The sequence below is a fragment of the Scyliorhinus canicula genome, chromosome 13, assembly GCF_902713615.1.
Source record: "Scyliorhinus canicula chromosome 13, sScyCan1.1, whole genome shotgun sequence".
Classification (NCBI taxonomy): domain Eukaryota; kingdom Metazoa; phylum Chordata; class Chondrichthyes; order Carcharhiniformes; family Scyliorhinidae; genus Scyliorhinus; species Scyliorhinus canicula.
The window spans coordinates 4,829,648-4,853,287 of NC_052158.1; the positions used below are offsets into that span (position 1 = coordinate 4,829,648).

Genomic DNA, 23,640 nt, shown 5'->3' on the forward strand with positions numbered 1-23,640 from the left:
TAATCAATTTTGATGAGCATTAAGTATTAAAGACCCAAGAAGTAGCGCTTTTGGCTGATATTTACACAGCTAGTTACATGTGGGAAAATGGTCATATACTTACATTGAAATAAACCTGGACAAACTAAAGCTAATTGTTGGAAATTAACTGGGAGACCTGTAGAAATGTTTAACAAATCCTCAGAAAAGTTTTGTCAGATTAGGAAATGGGTTTTGAAATTGGAATTCCCTCCCTAACAGCACGGTGGGTGTACCTGCACCACAGGGACTGCAGCGGCTTCAAGACGGCAGCTCAGCACCACCTTGTCAAAGGGAAACTAGGGATGGACAATAAATTCTGACCTCGCCAGCGATGTCCAGAACCCATAATGGAAGAATAAAAACTGTTACAAAGCCTGGAGATTGCTGCATTTGGACATGAACTGCTTCAATATCTGAATAATAATCTTTTATTGTCACAAGTATGAAGTTACAGTGAAAAGCCCCCAGTCGCCACATTCCGGCACCTGTTCGGGGAGGCTGGTACAGGGATTGAACCCGTGCTGCTGGCTTTGTTCTGCATTAACAAACCAGCTGTCTAGCCCACTAAGCTAAACCACCCAATTAGCTACGATGTTGAATGTTGGGCGATTAAGACTCTGCCTGCTTACTCAGGTGGGTATATAGGATCCCACTGAATCATTTTGAGTTGGGGAGAGTTCCTCCCTGTGTCCTGGTCAATATTTATCTCTCAATCAATATGGCTGTGAAATTTTATAGATGCTGATTGACCTTTGAAATCATGAAACAAATGGAGGATTTTCCTTTAAATGCTGTGTGTGGTGTGAATTTAGTTTATTTTATATCACTGTTAAAAGGCACTAAATCTTTGTTTTAAGCAGAGTAAAAGGCAGCTTTGAAGAAGGTTAACTTTTTTATTTGAAACTGAAGTTAAGTTGTCAGCTTCCCCACCCCTCAGGGTTCTCAGACACTGAATAGAAACACAAGTTGCTGCAGTCCCAGAGGCTGCTTTCTCCTTTTTGAGAGAGAGCTGACTGGTGGTGGGTTTAACCTGAGGGTCACCACATTTCAGGCGAGGAGCAAGGTTGAACCTTCCTGAATAACCATAGCTGATATGGGAGTTGAACCCACACTGCTGGCATCGCTCTACATTACAAACCAGCCGTCCAGTCAACTGAGCTAAACCAACTCCCATTAACCCTACTCCCATTTGCCGTGTTATATTGGCCAATGTAAAACAATCTTACTTTTCAGTTCAGCGATGCTAGAATGCCCATTGCTGTGAATGTTTGTGAAACAAGTGCATTGAGTGAGAGAGTTCCAGCAGGCTGATAGCGATATGGTGAAGGGTTTACCAGGTGTGGGCCATGAAAGCAACGTGAACAATGTGAGGGATGAAGCAGAAATTCCACATTCTATACCACCCGCATGTCCTCACGCTTGGTGGAAAGCCGACTGATGGGGATTTTTTTTCAGGGCCAGAATCATCCCCCGAGCCTTCGTTTGTCAACAAAGGGTTTCTTGATATCACGATGAGTGGATCGAATTGGCTGAAGACTGGCTTCTGTGATGCTGGGGCCCTCCGGAAGTGGCCGAGGTGGATTATCCACTCGGCATGTCTGGCTGAAGACAGTTGGAAATGCTTCAACCTTATCTTTTGTACTGGTGTGCTGTGCTCTCCCGTCATTGAAGACGATTTTTAGAAGTGTTTCAGGAGTGCGACAGACCAGATCTGTTGGTTGTGGAATCGCTTAGCTCTGCCTATTACTTGCTGCTTATGCCCGTCACCACGCAAGTAGGCCTGTGTTATCGTGGACCAGGCTGACACCTCATTTTTAGCTCTGCCCAGTGCTGCGTCTGGATGCCCTCCTGTATTCCACATCAGGCATTTTCAAAGTTGGGGTCGTGACCCACGGGGCGGTGACGGGAGGGTTGCGTAGCCGTCCGTCGCGGCGTTCTCAATTGCGCAAATTTGCGCACAATAGCCGGCTTTTAACAATGCTGGCTGCGAGCGACCTTCAAAATGACGGCTGCGACCGGATGGAACCATCAATTCACCAGACACGTGTTTCCGATATGAATCTAGGCTTTAATCGACTTACTTCAGAGCCAGTCTGTTACCCGTTGATGAACTCTTAGTGAACTCAGGCTGACTCTGGACAAGGGTATTTATACAGCTGCACTAGGGGGAGGAGTCATGGGCGGAGTCAAGGGTGGAGCCCAGTACAAGTTCCTGTGTACTCCCAAAGCTACTCCCCCTAGTGGTAGGATAGCGCTACTGTATTTACAAAGACAGTGTGAATTATCATATATATATATATATATATATATTACATTCACCACACGACCATATAAAAAATTGTGGGTGCACTGCCGTCATTTTGAAGGCGGCTCGCAGCCGGCATTGTTAAAATCCGCCTGTTGCGCGCAAATTTGCGCAATCGAAGACGCAGGAGAAGATTCTTCTTTAAGTTGTAATTTAATGTTCCTGCCTGTAGGGAGGCAGAGAGCAGGTCACGCCCCCTGAACGTCGACATCACGGGCTTTGGGTGTGATTGCGATATTTTGGCAGCAGCAAACAAGGTAAGAGAAAATGGTGGGTCGCGAAGGTCGGCCGGCGTGGGTCGCGAAGGTCGGCTGGCGTGGGTGACGAAGATAGACCGGCGTAGATCACGAAGGTCGGCCGGCGTGGATGGCGAAGGTCGGCCGGCGTCGGTCGCGAAGGTCGGCCGATGTGGGTCGCGAAGGTCGGCCGGCGTGGGTCGCGAAGGTCGGCCGGCGTGGGTCGCGAAGGTCGGCCGGCGTGGGTCACGAAGGTCGGCCGGCGTGGGTCGCGAAGGTCGGCCGGCGTGGGTCGCGAAGGTCGGCCGGCGTGGGTCGCGAAGGTCGGACGGCGTGTGTCGCGAAGGTCGGCCGGTGTGGGTCGCGAAGGTCGGCCGGCGTCGGTCGCGAAGGTCGGCTGGTTAGTAAAAATGGGTCCCAGGAAAAAACTTTGAAAAACACTGCTCCACATTGAACCGGGCATAAGCTACTGGTTTGACGGTGTGATATCAGAGATTGATGACCACAAGTTTAGTAACTAAACAAACTGTTTATCGTAACAAATAAACTAAGTACAGAGTGCAAAAAATGTGCTCCCGCAACTCCAGACTCAGACTGACTGGGAAAGCCCATGCTCATCCCCAGGATTCACACACTTCAGCAGAGATGTACATGGGACTGAATGGACAATTTATGTGCTGTAATATTTAACCATTTATAATAGAAATCTATCACTGACAACTATCTGTGACAACTGTTGTAGCCACACCACTATTCTGTCTGAGACCAATTCACTCAACGCAGGCTGGAGACCTCCCTGCTCTCTCAGTCTCAGTATCACACCTGTTATGGGCCAGGGTTCAGAGAACCCCAAAGTGTATCATAGAGTTTACCTGACCCACAACTTTTACTAGATTGTGGTATGGGGAGCACACGGCCCACTCTACAGGTGTGGGTACAGCAGAAATGGAAAAGTATTTTTTAAAGCAAAACAATGTTTATTCTATGAACTCAAATTAACCTTTTTAAAACATACAGTGAACATCTTAGCAACCATTAATTCAAATATAACCCCAAAGAATACAACACTAAGTAATCCTTAAGCTGTCCTTTCAACATCCATAAGACTTTTAAAAAACCTTTAAACAAAAGCACATCAGGTTAAAGACACTACTGAGAGCAGTTATTAGTTTTAAATCACCAAAGGATCGATTTACAGTCTTTAGGTTACAGAGAGAGAGACTAATACCCCTTCTGGCTGTGACTGCAGCTATGCAGCTTCGAAAACGAAACTAAAACACACGCTGCAGCAAACAGCCTAAAACAAAAGTAAAAAGTTGACAGACAGCCCAGCTCAACCCACTCTCTGACATCATTGCAGTAATAAACACCCATTTCTTAAAGGTACTCTCACTCCAAATATTTATATACACACCCATTTATAAACACCCAGTTCTTAAAGGTACTCTCACATGACACACCAGTCAGTGCATTTACCCACTGGGCAATCAGGGCCACATGAGGAACTCTGATATCTAAATCAGAATATAGTAATAATTCAGGACAGAGAGAGACCCCAATCATCGTCTCTCTCTCTATCTATAGAGAAATAAACAATAATAGAACTTCGGCCATCTGCTGTGAGACTGGGAACCCCAATAGATATGCATATAGATCAATAATCGAGTTTCCCAAACTTACACTGACACTGACCAGCTGCATAAATTAACCAGCTGAAAATCCAGGTCCCTAGGTATCTCCTTATGCAAATTTCTAACATCACCTGGTTAAAGTCCAACAGATTTGTTTTGAATCACTAACTTTTGGAGCACTGCTCCTTGCTCAGGTGAATTCACCTGAGGAAGGAGCAGTGCTCCGAAAGCTAGTGATTCGAAACAAAGTTGTTGGACTTTAACCTGGTGTTTTAAGACTTCTTACTGTGCTCACCCCAGTCCAACGCCGGCATCTCCACATCATGACAAATTTCTAAAGCTAGTCTGTTAACTTACAAACTACTTGAGCACGAAAGTCTCAAAGCCAATGTATAAAACAGCTTTCTTTACAAAGGAACAGAATATTTCCCCAAAATATGGACACGGACATGGGGTTGTTTCCTTAACTGTCTCTTCTTCTCCCGGTGAAGGATGATTGCAATGCTTCAATGTCCTTCGAAACAATGGGTGGAATCATCCTCTCCTGTTGGCAGGGGATGTGCTTGGCAACATAAGTAGACAATATGGCAGGAAGGCCAAAATCCATAGTAGTCTGCGTTTGGTACGTCCAATGTTGGGAACATAATTCTAATGCGTTTGCATTTCAAATGCTGACGTGTTTGACAACTGAATATGAATATGTATCTGGTGAACGGCATTTCGGGGTTAGTTTGCTACCTAGCTGCAGGAAGCACTCACAATCTTCAGCACCACATTATTTTTAGGCAATTCTCTACTTGCTGGCGAATGGCTTCTGATTTGCCCACCACACCTCGGGCAGCACAGTGGCTCGCACAGTTGCTTCACAGCTCCAGGGTCCCAGGTTCGATTCCCGGCTTGGGTCACTGTCTGTGTGGAGTCTGCACGTTCTCCCCGTGTTTGCGTGGGTTTCCTCCGGGTGCTTCAGTTTCCTCCCACAGTCCAAAGATGTTCAGGTTAGGTGGTTTGACAATGCTAAATTGCAGTTAGATCATAGAATTTACAGTGCAGGAGACGGCCATTCGGCCCATCGAGTCTGCACCGGCTCCTGGAAAGAGCACCCTACCCAAGGTTAACACCTCCACCCTATCCCCATAACGCAGTAACCCCACGCAACACTAAGGGCAATTTTGGACTCTAAGGGCAATTTAGCATGGCCAATCCACCTAAGCTGCACATCTTTGGACTGTGGGAGGAAGCCGGAGCACCCGGGGGAAACCCACGCACACACGGGGAGGATGTGCAGACTCCGCACAGACAGTGACCCAAGCCGGAATTGAACCTGGGACCCTGGAGCTGTGAAGCGATTGTGCTATCCACAATGCTACCGTGCTTCCCTTAGTGTCTAGAAAGATGGGGTGGGGTTACTGGATTACGGGGATAGGGTGGAGGTGTGGGCTCGGGTACGGTGCTCTTTCCAAGGGCCGGTTCAGATTCGATGGGGCCAAATGGCCTCCTTCTGCACTGTAAATTCTGTGACAGGGAGCGTGGACGATGGGCAGTGACGAGATTCTTCATAACCTGCCATTGGTGATAAGTTGTTCCAGCAACAGGAGTTGGATACTGAGCCGCTCGACGTACTTCACCATCCATTTCGGTCATGGCTGATCGTTGCCTCAAACATATTCTCCCCATAATGTGCGGCCTGGAAGTGTGTTGGGGGCAGGTTCAACCCAGACATTAAGGAGGGCGTTAGGTGATTATTTGAATGGAAACAATGTGCAGGGGTTTGGAAAAAGGCAGGGGAACAGCACTAAGACATGGTGCTTGTTTGGAGGGCTAGTACAGACAGGACGGGCCAAATGGCCTCCTTCTGCCATTTTCCCCGCCTCTCCCTCAGTCATTCCCGTTTTTTCACTGGGGATTGCAACATCCTCGTGCTCTCCCTCCCTTCCCCCCACGCCGGACCCCGCCCACCCACCTTCTCCTCCAATCACAGTCTGACTTTCCCCCCTGCCAGAACCTTCTCCTCCAATCACAGTCTGACTTTCTCTCTGCCCCGCCCCCTCCGTGATGCTCACCTTCCCCCCTCCAATCAGCCTGTTCTCCCATGCCCCGCCCCACCATGACGCTCACCTCCCCTCCTCCAATCACAGCCTCACTTCTCCCAGCCCCGCCCCCTCAATGACGTGCCCTTCCCTATCCTCCCCAACAAGTCAAACCTTCGCCGTGCCCCACCTCCTCCGAGACGCTCCGTTCCCCCTCCTCCTCCAATCACAGTCTGACGTTCCCCCTTCCCTCCCCCCTCCTCCACCAATCACAGTCTGACGTCCAGCCCCGCCTCCTTCGTGCCTCCCCCCTTCCCCTCCAATCACAGTCTGACTTTCCCCTTTGCCCCTCCCCCTCCGGGACGCACACCTCCCCCTCCTCCAATCACAGTCCGGCTTTCCCCATGCCCCGCACTCTCCGTGATGCCCACCTCCCCATCCCCAACAATCACAGTCTGACGTTCCCCCTGACCAGCCCACTCCGTGTCATTCACCTTCTCCTCCTCTCCAATCACAGTCTGACTTTCTCCCTGGCACACACCGTCTTCCCCTCCAATCACAGTCTGCCTTTCCCCTGCCCCGCCCCCTCCGTGATGCTCACCCCCTTCCCCTCCAATCACAGTCTGAATTTCCTCCTGCCCCGCCCCCTCCGTGATGCTAACCCTCTTGCCCTCCAATCACAGTCTGAATTTCCTCTTGCCCCGCCCCTTCGTGATTCCCACAACTCTTCCCCTCCAATCACAGTCTGATCTTCCCTCTGCCCCGCCCCCTCCGTGACGCTACCCTTAAGTCACAGTCTGCCTTTCCCCTGCCCCGCCCCCTTCATGATTCTAACCACCCTTCCCCTCCAATCACAATCTGACCTTCCCTCTGCCCCGCCCCCTCCGTGACGCTCCCTTTAAGTCACAGTCTGCCTTTCCCTTGCCCCGCCCCCTTCTTGATGCTCACCCCTTCCCCTCCAATCACAGTCTGAATACCCCCTTCTCCGCCCCCTCGGTGACGCTAACCCCCTTCCCCTCCAATCACAGTCTGACCTTCCCCTGCCGCGCCCCCGCCGTGACGCTACCCTCCACCTCCCCGCCAATCACCGTCTGTCTGCACCCCTCCCCCTTTTCCTCCAGTAGCTCGCGCGTTTTCTTCCAGTTGAGGTTTGAACGCCAACGCCGGGGGAACCGCCCCTTTGCCGCTCCACCAATCACCGCCTGCGTCCTGGCCCCGCCCCCCGCTCTGATGACGCTGCTGCCATGGAGGCTCTCAGGGAGGTCACCACGTGGCTGCTGGGTGTGTCAGTCTGTGGTGCCCTGGCCCTGCTGGTGCCACCTGGGTACCGGCCTGGCATTGCCAAGGTGCCCCAGTAACACTGCCAGCTGGCATTGACACGGCCAGGTTGGTGGTGCCAAGCTGGCATTTTCTGCACCGGTATGATCCGGCCGGGGTTGCCCGGCATGGGGGCCGCGGCCCACATTGCGTCCGGGGGGGGGGGGGGGGAGGTCAGGGATCTGGACGCCAGGCCGGATTCTCTGGCAGCCTCCACCCCGGTGACTGGAAATTCCCGCCCGAGGTCAGTTTACCGCCCATGGTGATCCTGCGGCGGGCGGGAAGAATCCATGTGCCCTGTGGCTGGATTCCCTGTTTGAAAAACGGCCATTGTGAAAACTGTGGCCTTTTACGCCCAAAAAACTGCCGGCAAAAGGCCACAGATTCACAGTCTTGCAGGCAGCTGTCGTGGAGCTCGCACTTCCAGCTCAGAGGCGGCCGCCATGCTCCATGGTGGACCTGCACAGTCAGACGTCTTACAACATCAGGTTAAAGTCCAACAGGTTTGTTTCAAACACTAGCTTTTGGAGCACTGCTTCTTCCTCAGGTGAATGAAGAGGTGGACCACCATGGTGGACCTGGACCATGGAAACTGCGCGCCCGATCCCGACCGCCCGCTCAAAAATACCGGAGTCCCGAATTGATGCACCCCTGCTCTCTGATTGGCCCTCCCCTGACTGCGGCGGCCACGGACTGAGTCCGCAGCCGCCTCAAGAGTATCCCAAACGGCAGGACCCTGAGTGTTCCATGCCGTCGGGAATTCGGCCGGTTGGGGGCGGAGATTAACAGTCGGGCCTCTGGCAATGGCCTCCGGTGGCAGATACTGTGCGTGGCGTACTCCCTGAGTACGCCGCTTTTTGTGGAGGCGGAGAAATGCCGAACCGGCACCAGTACCGATTTCATGTAGGAAGCTGGATTCTCCACCCAGGTGTCGAATGCGATTTCGGCGTTGGGGTGCGGAGAATCCAGCCCCTGATCTTTCGCTACAATCTACAAAATGGGGCTATGCGTACGCGAGTCACATTTCATAGCCATGTGTTTCTCGGCACTGGCTAAATGCCCTCGGTAGTGGACTTTGTTCCCTTTTGGGAGAATCGAGCCCTTTGACATTCAGCTGTGGGTCAGCGAGAGATCAAGTGCATGGCATCTCTGAATATTTGATTTAACATTTCGATTTTCTGTAAAAAATAGGTTTTCGCACAATGCACACAAAATTTGAGGATGAACGAAACTAGGAAGCATCGTGAACGGCGAGGGGGATGGAACTTCGAAATGACATAATTAGGTTGGTGAAATGGGTAGATATGTGGCAGATGAAATTGAAGTGCGGCACAGTGGTTAGCACTGCTGACTGACAGCGCCAGGGACCTGGGTTCAATTCCGACCTTGCACTTTCTCCCCGTGTCTGCGCGGGTTTCTTCCGCGTGTTCCGCTTTCGTCCCACAGTCCAAAGATGTGCAGGTTAGGTGGATTGGCCATGGTCAGTGTGTGGGTTCATGGGGAAAGGGTGGGGGAGTGGGCCGAGGTAGGGTGGTGTTTCGGAGAGTCGGTGCAGACCCGATGGGCCAAATTGCCTCCTGCACTATGGGGAGAAGTGCGAAGTGATTCATTTTGGTAGATGATTGTGGTGAGACAATTTGAATTAAGGGTCCAACTCTAATTGGGATTAGAGCAGAGCTGAGGGACCCGGGGGTGTATATGTGGATAAATCATTGAAGGTGGCAGGTCAGACTGAGAGCGGGGTTAATAAAACATACAGCGTCCTAGAGGCAGGGACTCCCGAGGGAGCGGACGGTCGGAGGGCTGGCCGATCCCAGGAAGCAGCTGTAGTCCGGACAGGTATCGAGCTTCTGGAACGTATGGCGGGGGCAGGGCCCCAGGACACTTGAGCCTGGGGTCACCCTCAGTGAGAGGTGGCAGGAAACGGGGCCAGAAGTGTGAGGCCGCCGTGTATGTCAGCTTACCCAGTGGGACAGGGCTCAATGACGCTCCAGGTTTCTGCATGGGCCTCGTTATAACGGGTCTCCGCATCGGTCTGGGGCCTCTGGACAGGTGTCATTAACCATGACCTCAGCGGTTAACCCTTGTCGCCAAAGAGCCAACCCCACACCTGAGGGAGCACCTCGAAGGAGCCGGGAACCGACGAGTGCGTCAGGATGTAAGCGTCGCGTGACCATTGGATCGCGCCCTGAGTCTTGCCATGGGGACTGAATTGTGGCTCTTCCCGTTCCCTTGGGGGCACTATTCAGGAAGTGAGTCAGGACATGTAAATGAGCCAGTGCTCTTCCCAGGGGAATCAGAGCAATTCCCATTCCCGCTGGTGTTTGATTCGCTGGGGCCTGAATTAGCGCTGGAGAGCCTGACAAGCTGGAGCTGTTTATAAACGCTCCACTCCCCAAACACTCCCATTCCAGCCAAGAAGGTGGCTCCACGGAGACCTGCCCCCAGACATTCTGAGTCAGTGGCCAATCGCATGCTGGACGTGGTGGAGCAGAGGCAGGACACCCTCTTCCCCAGGGTGGGCAGGAGACCCAAGCCCACCATCATCAACAGGGCCTGGGAGGAGGTGGCAGAGATGGTCAGTGCTGCCAACCTCACCAGGAGGACTGGGGCCCAGTGCCGAAAAACGATGAACGATCTCCTGAGGGCAGCTCGGGTGAGTCACCACCTCTGTGTCCCTGGCATCACTCCTGTCCCTCACTCCTCACAACCCACCTGCCTGCATCTCCCTCACACCCCACCCTGCACCAAACCCCAACACCTGTATTGTCCTCTTTGGCCTGGTGCCTGGCACACACATGCCACCAGCTACAGACCTCCCGTAGAACTCACCTCCATGCATGTCACGATGTCCTTTATGTGTTCCCGAGGACAAGGTGACCCACAATCGCCGGGAGTGGCAGAAAACCGGCGGGGGCATCCCAGACCTGAGAGTGCAAACCCCCGGGGAACAGAAGGCGATGGAGCTCGCGGGCGAGGCAGAGGAAAGGGCCGTCTCAGAAACAGAGGTCGGCATGTGGTAACCAAGTGAGAGCCCAATGCAAAGCTGATGTCCCAACAGCAACTGAGTGACCCCCTCTCCCACCGACCTCTCCTTCCCAAGATCTCACCGTGTCTCTTGTCTTTGGTCTTGCGGGATCACCATCAGACGAGGCCGGGCCGTCCGGGGTCGCTGACCCCCAGCCACATCCCCAGAACACCCCGGGGCACCAGTCCGGGGAAGACACCGACTTCTCGTCACTGCTGTCACCTGCACCCTCCACCATCGCAGAGACTATCACCTCGGGGGGCATTTTAGTGAAGAGGCTCCTGGGTCACCTTCTGGTGCTCACTTCACACAGGCTGCAGCACATCAGGTGGAGGCAGGGACTCCCGAGGGAGCGGGCGGTCGGAGGGCTGCCCGATCCCAGGAAGCAGCTGTAGTCCGGACAGGGATCGAGCTTCTGGAATGTATGGCAGGGGCAGGGCCCCAGGACACTTGAACCTGGGATCACCCTCAGTGAGAGGTGGCAGGAAACGGGGCCAGAAGTGTGAGGCCGCCGTGTATGTCAGCTTACCCAGTGAGTGAGCCGTTACCACTCACTATCTCCCGAAACCCCCTCCCCACAAGATATATGGGCCTGTGAGATGGATTGGCCGGCACACATGCAGGGATGACCCGGGCGGACAGTGGAATGTGATCCTAAAGGCAGGAGTCAGACTGTGTCAAACGTCTTTTTTCAGCAATATTCAAGTTCTGTGCTGTCAAATGACTACTTTGTGTTGTTTGATTTACAGTCTGATTGGGATTTTACAATTGCAAATTTAACGACACATTTATGACAACCTGTTATCAATGGTGGTTCTGACCCCTAACTCCTGACCTCTATCCCTGACCCTAATCACGGGGTCAAGGTATTGTGACATCAGGAATGTTGTAACCATGCTGAGGCTCTGCCCCCTTTCCAGATCTGGATTGGAACCGGAGCAGATTCTCAGAAACTGGCTTTCATCACCATTCCAGAACAAAGGATAACATTTCTCAGTGAAGGTGTGGTCTGATCAGATAATGTGTTATTCTGATAAATGCAAGATGAACACCTCCAGCAACATGTCCCTCTTTTCAGCAAATTCTAATTTTGTGCAACCGCGCAACAGTCAGGGAACAATGAAAAATCTAAAAGACGTTCTGATTGCCATAACTGATTCAGTGAACTCCTAACATTACAAAGTTCACCTTTTGCTTTGTCCCAATGGCCGGGAGGCAGTGGCAGAGTGGTATTGTCACTGGACTAGCAATCCAGATATCCAGGATAATGATCTGGGGACCTGGCCTCTAATCCATCACGGCAGGTGATGGAATTTAAACTCAATAAAATATCTGGAATTCTAAATCTAATGATGACCATGAAACCATTGTCGATTGTCAAAAACCCATCTGGTTCACTAATGTCCTTTAGGGAAGGAAATCTGCCGTCCCTACCTGGTCTGGCCTCCATGTGACTCCAGGCCCACAGCAATGTGGTTGACTTTTAACTGCCCCCTCAAGGGCAATTGGGGATGGGAAATAAATGCTGTGCACATACAAAAAGTGGAACAAACTCAAATTGAACACAATGGACGGGATTCTCCGTTGTTGGGATTCTCCGTTGCGCCGGCAGCCCGAGTGTTTCCCGATGCCGTGGGGCTGCCAACAACGGGAAACCCCATTGGCCGGCTGGCAAGATGGAGAGTCCTGGGGGCTGCACCAGAAATCCTGCCCAATATCTGCATTTTCTACATCCAACATAATGATGTTTATTGAAAGATAATAATTAAGGGATTAAAATGGATCCAATCGGAATATGGGGCAGACTTGGCTAATTTATTCAACCTGCATTCAGAACCATTAGAATTTTAATAAAATAATTCTGGCAATATTCGCTTCACTGGCAAAGTCAGTATTTCTTGCCAGTGAGCAGGTGAATATTCAAAATGAACAAACAGAATTAACCTTTGTTCTGAACACTATTATAAATCTTGTCGACTCTCATTCAGTAACTGGTTGTTGGAGAGTAACTATTATCTGAACAACAGAACATTTGAGATGTATCAGACTGAAACTCTCCAGTGTTAATGTGTGATCAAAGGTGACACGGCCTCACCCAGTCCAATCTGAAGCTATCTCAGCAATTACACTGTTTGCAAAGTTTAAAGTCCCTTTATTGGGCTGATATTATCAGGAAAAGGTTTCAAAGTCATCTATTGAATGTTTGCAGCTAATGAAAGGATGAAAAGTGGTTCCCAGCACCGAACATTTGAAACACTGTTCATCGTGATAAAAATGTCAAAATCCAAAATGAAAAATGAGGAGGCGAGGAGAAGTAAAAAGGGAAAATGAGTTTTATTAGTTTTCTAACAAAAAGAGGAAGAGGGATTATGCGATCAGTCACCAGAAACAGTGGGTTTGAGGGACATCTAGCCGTGTTTCTGGAGAAAAGAGAGATTAAGAGTGAGGATGAGAAAGTGGGAGGTGTCGATCTGTGATAATCAGTTAGAGTGGGAACGACAGTGAATCCCAATTTCAGCCCCTGTGCTAATAGGATTTAAATCTATCGATATTTTGTTGTCCCATTTTGTCTTGTTTCTCTGATAGATGAAAACGTGAATGAATTTGGTTTGAACTGGAGAATTAATGGCTTCTTTGATATGAGGAAGAAAGACATGGGCGGGATTCTCCGTCCCGATGCGACCCTCTCCCGGGATTCTCCGTCCCGGTGCAACGTTCCCCGGGATTCTCCGTCCCGGTGCAATGCTCCCCCGGGATTCTCCGACCTGGTGCGGCGCTCCCCCGGGATTCTCTGTCCTGGTGCGGCGCTCCCCCGGGATTCTCCATCCCGGTGCAGTGCTCCCCCGGGATTCTCCGTCCTGGTGCGGCGCTCCCCCGGGATTCTCCGTCCTGGTGCAGCGCTCCCCCGGGATTCTCCGTCCTGGTGCAGCGCTCCCCCGGGATTCTCCATCCTTGTGTGGCGCTCTCCCGGGATTCTACATCCTGGTGCGGTGCTCCCCCGGGATTCTCCATCCTGGTGCGGCGCTCCCCCGGGGTTCTCCGTCTCGCCAGCTGACCAATGGTGGGCTGCATTCTCTAAATCCCCGCGGCGGCGTGAAAACGGTGGCGTTTTACACCAGACAAACTGGTACAAAACGGCGACCAATTCCCTGTTCTGGGTTAGCAGCCAGGCAGCGTAGAGCTCCCAGCTCTAGCTGCCGATACGGCCTGGAGAGCTGCCGGGTCCGTGGCTGCACATGCGCAAGGCGGTGGCCTAGACCGGTCATGCGTGCTTCATGGCAGACGACGCTCACGGACCAGATCCGGAAATAGTCCCCCCCTTCGGCCAGCCCGCACGCCCTCCGCGGACCACCTCACCACCATGCCCCCAGCCTCGAATATGTCCCCCCCCCCCGTCCGTGGATTGGCCCTCCCCCTGACTGGCGGCGCTGGATTGAGTCCGCAGCCACCAAGCTGAGTTCCCGATGGGTGAGACCACACGCGACCCACACCGTCGGCAACTTGGCCTGTCAGGGGCGGAGCATCGGGGGCGGGCCTCAGCCAATGTTCAGAGGCCGTGGATACGGCCTGCGGTGTACTCTGAGTATGCCGCTTTTCAGGGGGCGGGGAATCACAAAGGCCCCCCCCCCCCCCACCCCGATTTAGGCGTCATCGGGGATTCTCTGCCCCGCTGCCGAATGCAATTTCGGCGTCGGGATCGTAGATTCCAGCCACGATGTCAGGAAAACCCCAGACTGTCGGCACAACGGAGAATCCCGACAGCGGAGAATCCAGCGAACCTTTATAACCATTGGGCATCCCAAAGCAATCTATGTTTAAAATCTATTCAATTAATATCCCATCTGAAAAATCACCTCTGCCAATGCTGCTCCCTTTAGTAATTCACTGAAAATATACAACATGGAAATGCCCTTTGTGCTTGGAAAACATTCCAGAAACTCCTGTAAATTCACTGAGACCAAGTCCCTGGTTAAATAACTTGGAGCAGTGAGAGGAAGATGAGGCTAAATGAATACATTTGATGGACTGAGGTTGTCTATCATTCCACTGAGCATTGGGAGTTCTGTGATGTCCCAGTTAACAGGCTCCAATGACCCTGTTGTGTTCACCAATCTCACCCAGAGCCAGTGGAACCGTTGATTCTGTGCTGCCATTCCTGGCTCAGAGACAGAGGGAGACAGGAACAAACATCTCTCCAGAGAGGCCCCAATCCAATCTGAAACTAGCTCCACAATTAAACTTGTTATCAAAGGTTAAAGGTTGATTATTGGATATATGGGCCGGAATTCTCCGGTCGTCGGGATTCTCTTTTCCCGCTGGCAGCACACTCCCGCCTGCAGGTTTCCCAGCGACATGGAGGTGGTTTCAATGGGAAATCCCATTAACAAGCGGCAGGAAAAGAGAATCCCGCGGCCAGCGAACCGCGTGCGGCCAAGGAACACACGGATTGGGAACCGGAGAATCCTGATCCTGCTATTGGAAAACAATTTCAGAATCGAACTGAACATTTCCAATTTCTAATGGAATGTTATAAAGTTGGTCCGAGCAAAACATCTGAAATACTGTTCATTGTGATAAAGGTTTCAAACAGCAAGTTAAAGTCAGGAGTTCAGGAGTAAACAGGAAAGAGAAGATTAGTTTTCTGATACAATTGGGAATGGGATTAGTTATCAGTATCTCTGGGTTCAGTGAACACCAGCTGTCTTTCTGCAGAATTAGGAACAGGAGGAGGCCATTCGGCCCTTCAGGCCTCCTCTGCTGTTCAATATGATCATGCTGATCGGGTTGTGGTTTGAACTCCACTTTCCTGTCTGTTCGCCCAGAACCGGTAATAATAAACCTTTAATGTGGCGACACGGTGGCAGAGTGGTTAGCACTGCTGCCTCATGGAGCTGAAGACCCGGGTTCAATCCTGGCTCTGGGTAACTGTCTGTGTGGAGTTTGCACATTCTCCCCGTGATGCATGGGTCTCACCCCCACAACCCAAAGATGCGCAGGGTAGGTGGATTGGCTAAGTTGCCCCTTAATTGGAAAAAGATAATTGGATATTCTAAATTCATAAAAGGAAATATCCCTTTAATGGATCACAGAATTACATCAGAATCATGGCCGGGATTCTCCAATCCCGCGGCCAAGTTCTGTCCCGGCGTGAAAAGCAGCGCCAGCCACTCCGACATCAATGGGCCCCAAGTGTCAGGTATTCTTCCTAGGGGGCTAGTACACCGCCGGAGTGGTCTCCGCTGCTCCGGCACCCGAAACCCGGCGCGCCATGGCCAGTGCGACTCCGCGCATGCGCGCAACAGCCGGTGCGGGTTCATGCATGTGCCTGGGTTGCCTTCTCCGCGCTCGCCCCCCGGCAATACGACAGAGCCCTACAGGGGCCTGGCGCGGAGGAAAATAGGCCCCCTACAGAACTAGCCCATCCGCCAATCGATGGGCGCCGATCGCGGGCCAGGCCACCGTGGATGCCCCCCCCCCACCCCGGGTTCGGAACTCTCCGCTACCCACCAGGACGGCCCCCGCAGCCAGAACTCTGAGGTGCTGCCGGGTGGGACCATATGTAACCCACGCCGGCGGGACTCGGCCGAACCCGGCGGGCACTCGGCCCATCGAGGCCCGGAGAAACGCTGCTTTCAACGGCCCCCCAACCGGCGCGGCGGCGATCCCGCAGGCGGCAGACAATTGTCGACTGAGAATTGGTGAGCCAGCAGCGGAGCAGCGGGGCACGATTCTCCGACCCGACGTGGGATCGGAGCATCCCGGCCCATGTATCCAGTCTAATTTATCTTTTGCTTTGAGCAGAGCACAGCACACACAGCTCTGCTGCTGGTGTTTTCAAGTGTGGTAGTATGACTAGTGGTTGTACGGTACCTTGGAAGTGAGCTGCTATTGGTGCAGAGGACTCGCTGCCCATTGGCCCGGGTAAGTCATGTGCCTCTCAGCTGATTGGCTGAGAGGTAGGTAGCTCCGCCTACAAGGCGGGATATAAGAACCCGTGCTTTCCGGCAGTCGGCCTTTCTTCTGTACGTCTGCTGCCGGGCACACATCTTGTGCATTAAAGCCTATCGTTTGGATCTCATCTTCGTCTCGTGTCCATTGCTAATGCATCATCAAACTTTCTATCTGTATATCTGTTCTCAGGTGCCTGGCCTTGATGAATGAACCCACATTGTGTTTACCCAATCGCTGACTCCCTGCCGAGTGATTGGCACCTTTCTACATTATAACAACACAACAGGGAGCTCAGCAATGGGCAGACAGTCTGACAGCAGATTAAATACAGGTGCAACATGGTGACCAGCCTGAGATTGTGCTGCACGGCATGAGGCAAGGCTCAATGTTTCAGTCAGACAGCAGTGAAGCTGCAGGATCAGAGAGTGTTGTAAACACAGTGTGGTGACTGCACTAAAGAGCCTGAAAGTCACAATGAGGCGATGTTTAAATAAAGAACTGGGAGGTAGACAGATCCCCCGTGGTGAGATCGTACGGCTGGGATGCCTGTTCAATGAATGGAACAGAGCATCAAGAGGACCAGAACATCGGGCAGGATTCTCCCCTACCCGGTGGGGCGGGGGGGGGGGGTCCTGGTGGGTTGGAGTGGCATGAATCACTCCAGCGACAAGCCGCCCCAAAGGGGCGGATTCCTCCGCACCTTTAGGGGCTAGGCCCGCGCCGGAGTGGTTGGCGCCCTACCGGCTGGAAGGCCTTTGGTGCCACGCCAGCCGGGGCCGAAGGGACTCCGCTGGCCGGCAGGAGTCCACGCATGTGCAGGAGCGTCAGCGGCTGCTGACGTCATTCCCGCGCATGCGCGGGGGGGGGGTCATCTACACGTTGGCTATCGCGGAGTCCTACACGGCTGACGAGTAGGAAAAGAGTACCCCCACAGCACAGGCCTGCCCGCATATCGGTGGGCCCCGATCGCAGGCCAGACCACCGGGGGGTACCCCCCGGAGCCAGATTGCCCCGTTCCACCCCCAGGACCCCGGAGCCTGCCTGCGGCGCCAGGTCCCGCTGGATAGGGACCTGATTCAATCTATGCCGGCGGGACTGGCATAGAAGCAGCGGGACTTCGGCTCATCGCGGGCAGGAGAATCGCGGGGAGGGGGGCCGCTGATCGGCGCGGCGCGATTCCCGCCCTCGCCAAATCTCCCGTGCCGAAGTATTCGTGGCCGGTGGGGGCGGGATTCACGCCGCCCCCCCCCCCCCCCCCCCCCCCACCCCCGGCGATTCTCCAACCCTGCGGGGGGTCGGAGAATCCCGCCACGTTCGCACATTGAGGAAAGGCAAGTGATGAGGGTGAGGGCTGGCTCGATAGTGAGTGAGGGAGAGCCCAACAAGAGGAAAGATTGGGCCACAGATGGTCACAATTAGAATGGTTGGATCTTCAGATAAACATTCAAAAGCAGCTGTAGTGACGTTCATTCCAGCTGCTTTAGTAGAAGGAAGATCAAAGGGATATTTTTGAATAATCTTTATTGTCACAAGTAGGCTGACATTAACACTGCAATGAGGTTACTGTGAAAAGCCCCTAGTCGCCACATTCCGGCGCCTGTTTGGGTCACAGAGGGAGAATTCAGAATGTCCAATCCACCTAACAGCACGTCTTTCAGGACTTGTGGGGGAAAACTGGAGCACCCGGAGGAAACCCACACAGACACAGGGATAAGGTGCAGACTCCGCACAGACAGTGGACACAAGCAGGGAATCGAACCTGGGACCCTGGAGTTGTGAAGCAACAGTGCTCATCACTGTGCTACCGTGCCACCCGTGCCAATATTGTGACAATGTCCACAAAATTTGCAAATTTGAATTGGGATGCAATTGGGATCTGTTATCCAAATTCAGAATGTTGAAACAGCGCACAGAGAGATGGGGTGGGATTCTCCGTCCCATCGCACCCATTTACTGGCGTGGCACCCCCCCCCCCCCCCTCCCGCCATCAGCGGGATTCTCCGTCCCACCGCACCCATTTACTGGCGTGGCACCCCCCCCCCCTCCCCCCCCTCCCGCCATCAGCGGGATTCTCCGTCCCACCGCACCCGTTTACTGGTGTGGAACCCCCCCTCCCACCAGCAGCGGGATTCTCCGTCCCACCGCACCCATTTACTGGCGTGGCACCCCCCCCCCCCCCCCCCCCCCCCTCCCGCCGTCAGCGGGATTCTCCGTCCCACTCCATCCATTTACTGGTGTGACACCCCTCCCCCCCCACCCCACCAGCAGCGGGATTCTCCGTCCCACCGCATCCGTTTACTGGTGTGGCACCCCCCCCCCCCCCCCCCCCGCCGGCAGCAGGATTCTCCATGCCGGCAGCCGGCCAATGGGGTTTCCCATAGTGGGCATCCCCACGTCGTTGGGAAATCCACGGGCGTGAGTGCGCTGCCGGCAAAACGGAGAATCCAGTCCCCGGTTTGTCGATTGAGATGTATCTGAACCAGACAAGCAAACCATGAAAATTCACCCAGCAATTGGAAATGAAGACCTATCCTGGCTGAACATGTCAGGATGAACAGAAGACGAGTTAAAGGATCCGCAAAGTATATAGGGTGGACTTTTCCCACAATTTGGCAAAGTGTCATTTTCAGCATGAAAACCGGGAACAATCCCCCGGCCCCGGCGGTGTGATCCAGACGCCATGTTTCGGCATTTAGAAAAATAAATTTCCGCACGTGAAAAACTCCACACATGTGACACAAAGCGTCTGATTGGCCCGTCCCGGGGGTCATCTGAACATCTGAACCAATGGGGACCCTGCATTTAAATGATGCCCCAGCACCCACAGTTAACCCAGGAGGATGGCGGCCAATAAGCCAGAGCCACGCTTCACCGAGAATGTTGGAGGCCATTGAAGGGGAAAATGGCGATAATCTCCCCTGAGGCTGACAGGAGACCCTCCAACAAGATCAGGAACCCGGCCTGGGGCACGGTGGGTGTGCTGGTCAGTGCCAACACCCTCAACAAGAGGACGGGGAGCAATCCCGAAAAACAAATGAGGGACCTTCTCCACTCTGCCAGGGTAGGTGCTTCTCGTCTCCTTTCACCAAATCCCCTTTCAGCCACCCCTCCCAAAGCCACTTGGACCCCACATGCTGCAGCCAGCAGGGCCCCATCATCCGACTTCCCAAACCTTTCCTCATCTCCCCGGTACTCCTTTCCTCACAATTCCTCCCTGCTCACACACAGTTCCCGCACATGCCGGTATCTTTGCCATCTCACCCGGCAGGCGGCCTGCTCACCTCATCCCCATTTGTCTCCCTGCAGGATAGGATTGTTCACAACCACCGTGAGTGAGCGGAGACAGGCGGTGGCATTGCTGCTCTGAGGATCCTGACTCCATTTGAGGAGAGAGCCCTGAGGCAGGGGAGGAGCAGGAGTGGGCCTGTGCCGAGAGTGAGGTGGGCCTGCGAGAGGGAAGTGAGGAGCCTCTGCGTTTTCATCCAGCTGCCCAAGCCCATGTGAGTTGTGTATGACCCTGACCTTTGCCCTCTGCATGCAATAATACACCTTCCCATGCAGGAGAACCACCCGGGAGTCAGGCACGTCCTCCAAACAGATTCCACCCCCCACCCTCGACACAACCTTGGAGTAGGCGCCTGAGGAGGACACAGGATATGTGTCACAGCGATCACCCACACCATCCACCAGCACAGAGACACACATCTCGGTGGGTAATCGTAGCAGGCAGGTATCTGGGTCACTAACTGGTGGGCATCACACTGCTTCTGATGGGCATCAGGTGGAGGCAGGAACGTCCCAGGGATCAGTCAGTCGGAGGTCTGCTGGATCCCAGGACTCAGTTTGTGCCGCCAAGATCCGTGCGTCTGGATTTGTTCATCCCTCAGCTGCATGAGATGCAAAGGCAGAGCCGGGAATACCAGGAAGGGATGTCAGAAACACTCCTGCGACTGCAAGGCCAAATGGAGCAGTCCCAAAGCTTTAGTCACAGGAGATTGTGCCGGCAATGCGAGGCACCCAGGCCAACACTGCAGGGGTGACGGCCGCAGTGGAAAGCCTGGGGGTTTGAAGTCAGATCCATGGTGGAAGATGTCTGAAGCATGGCTCAGTCTTCAAATCCATGGTTGAGGGCTTAGTCTGTCTGGTGCAGATAACAGTGGGCATCCACGAGTGCCAACGGCAGAGGGCGGTGAGGCTTCTGGATCTTACTCCTCCTGTCCCTCTATTCCACGGAGTGACTCAGGGGCTCATGGGCACCCGGAATGCAGCCCAGGGCCTTCCACCTGGGAATGCCCCGCCAATCTGACCCCTCCTTCCAGAGACTGGCGCCCCTCAAGCACAGCAGACAGAACAGGGCGGCACCACTGCCACCCGAAAGTAAGCCAGGACCCTCCAGATCCTGGCCCTCCAGAGGATGCAGGTCAAGGGCATCTCAGGGGCATCAGGACTTGGAAGACAGCAGGTTGCCTCCACCTCAGATGTGCATCCTGGGGACACACCTAGACATAGTGGGAGGGTACGTAAGGTTAAGGAAGTGTAGGTGCACAGCCTGCGCACGGGTGATGTTCGGCACGATCGGAAACACTGTCAACTCCAAAGTTGAAATCTCACTGTACTGAATATTATTACTGCTTCAACACCTCAGGAGCTGAAGTTTCTTCCTAATGGCCTGGCCCCTCCCACCATCAGCACACAGGGGCCCCTCCCACCATCAGCACACAGGGGCCCCTCCCACCATCAGCACACAGGGGCCCCTCCCACCATCAGCACACAGGGGCCCCTCCCCCCCCTCCCACCATCAGCACACAGGGGCCCCTCCCCCTCCCACTTTCAACACACAGGGGCCCCTCCCCCTCCCACCATCAACACACAGGGGCCCCTCCCCCTCCCACCATCAACACACAGGGGCCCCTCCCCCTCCCACCATCAGCACACAGGGGCCCCTCCCCCTCCCACCATCAGCACACAGGGCCCCTCCCACCATCAGCACACAGGGCCCCTCCCACCATCAGCACACAGGGGCCCCTCCCACCATCAGCACACAGGGGCCCCTCCCACCATCAGAACACAGGGGCCCCTCCCACCATCAGCACACAGGGGCCCCTCCCACCATCAGAACACAGGGGCCCCTCCCCCTCCCACCATCAGCACACAGGGGCCCCTCCCACCATCAGCACACAGGGGCCCCTCCCCCTCCCACCATCAGCACACAGGGGCCTCTCCCACCATCAGGACATAGGGGCCCCTCCCACCATCAACACACAGGGGCCCCTCCCACCATCAGCACACAGGGGCCCCTCCCACCATCAGCACACAGGGGCCCCTCCCACCATCAGCACACAGGGTCCCCTCCCACCATCAGCACACAGGGGCCCCTCCCCCTCCCACCATCAGCACACAGGGGCCCCTCCCCCTCCCACCATCAGCACACAGGGGCCCCTCCCACCATCAGCACACAGGGGCCCCTCCCACCATCAACACACAGGGGCCCCTCCCCTCTCACCATCAGCACACAGGGGCCCCTCCCACCATCAGCACACAGGGGCCCCTCCCACCATCAGCACACAGGGGCCCCTCCCCCTCCCACCATCAGCACACGGGGGCCCTCCCACCATCAGCACAAAGGGGCCCCTCCCACCATCAGCACACAGGGGCCCCTCCCACCATCAGCACACACGGGCCCCTCCCACCATCAGCACACAGGAGCCCCTCCCACCATCAGCACACAGGGGCCCCTCCCCCTCCCACCATCAGGACACAGGGGCCCTTCCCACCATCAGGACACAGGGGCTCTCACTGGGCCTCCATGCCCTCCGAAAGACTAGGCCCTCTCAGAGAGACTGTTTCATTTGCAGAACCAGCACTCAGGCCGGGAACCCTGAATCCCCCTCTCGAGCTTTAGGACAGAGGAATGCAGCATTAATCCTCATTCAGACATGAGCCAGGGAGTCAGTGTGCTGGCACCAGACAGGCAGGAGTCAGACATTGCATTAACTGAGGAGTATCACAGACCATTCCACGCTGCGATCAGCATCACCCTCCTGCATTGACCGGGTAGCAGGCACTCTTGGGCTCCCCAGCTCCCTGAATGGTGAGTCATTGCGCCCCAACTCCCTCCAGCCAAGTCGCAAAGGGGTGCCAGCCTCCTGAGGGGGCACCCAGTCGTGCACCAACCAGTTTTGTTCCATGAAGCGGGAGGCGATGAGGAGGTCTCTAGCTTTCCTGCCCCTGTACACCCTCGCCCCCCCACCTGGCCTCCATCCTCAGCCTCCTCAGCAGGCTCTTCCTCAGCGGCAGCTGGACGTCCTCTCCATCCGAGGAGACGCACCGCTCCAGCAAGTCCTCCTCTGGCCGCTCTTCACCCTGTTTCAGAGCTGGGTTATGGAGGGTGCAGCAAACAACCACGATGCGGGAGACCCTCTGGGAGCTATGCTGCGGAGCTCCACCGGACCTCTCGAGGCAGCAGAAACGCATCTTTGAAAGTTCGATGCACCGCTCAGTGATTGACTGAGGTTCATTGTTTGCCTCATTATATCGGTTCTCTGCAGCAGTCTGTGGCCTCCGCACTGGCTTCATTACCCATCACCCGAGGGAATAACCCTTGTTGTCAAGGAGCCACTGCCGTAGCCGTGGGTGTCTCTGGAAGGATGCCCAGTGGATTCTGTCCCCTTCGAGTCCCTGGTTCTCAATGGAGACAGAGATACTCGCCTCCTTACTCCCTCCCAGAGGCCATGTCGCCTGGTCCCTGTTTATAAAGAGCAGCAGTGATTCACGCTGACATGACATCACCACTGGTGGTGGGAAGATTCATTGAAGGCGGAAGAAGCAACATTCAGTCCGGTAACTATATTGTAATGCATTCAAATTCATGCAAATCAGGTTGACGCCCTTCCTCGGCACCATTGAGGGGGCTGAGAAAATCGCAATCGGAAATCTCGCTGATGCAAATCCGATTTTTGGCCTTTACAGGATCTGTGTCGGCGGCTAACATGGCAACTAAATCCTGCCCAAGGACTGCATCGGAAAACCGGTTCAGAATCAAGTTAAACTTCCGTATTCATCGACAAGAGTTTATGTCATTTCAACATCAGATAATAGAATTCATCGAACATTCCAACAGATA

The 23,640-nt window shown here is 54.1% G+C and overlaps 1 protein-coding gene across 1 annotated transcript in view; it reads right to left on the reverse strand.

Moving 5' to 3' along the window:
* LOC119975844 (zinc-binding protein A33-like) overlaps nucleotides 1-23,640 on the reverse strand; it is a 413,200-nt gene that overhangs the window by 290,270 nt on the left and 99,290 nt on the right. The window lies entirely within an intron of this gene.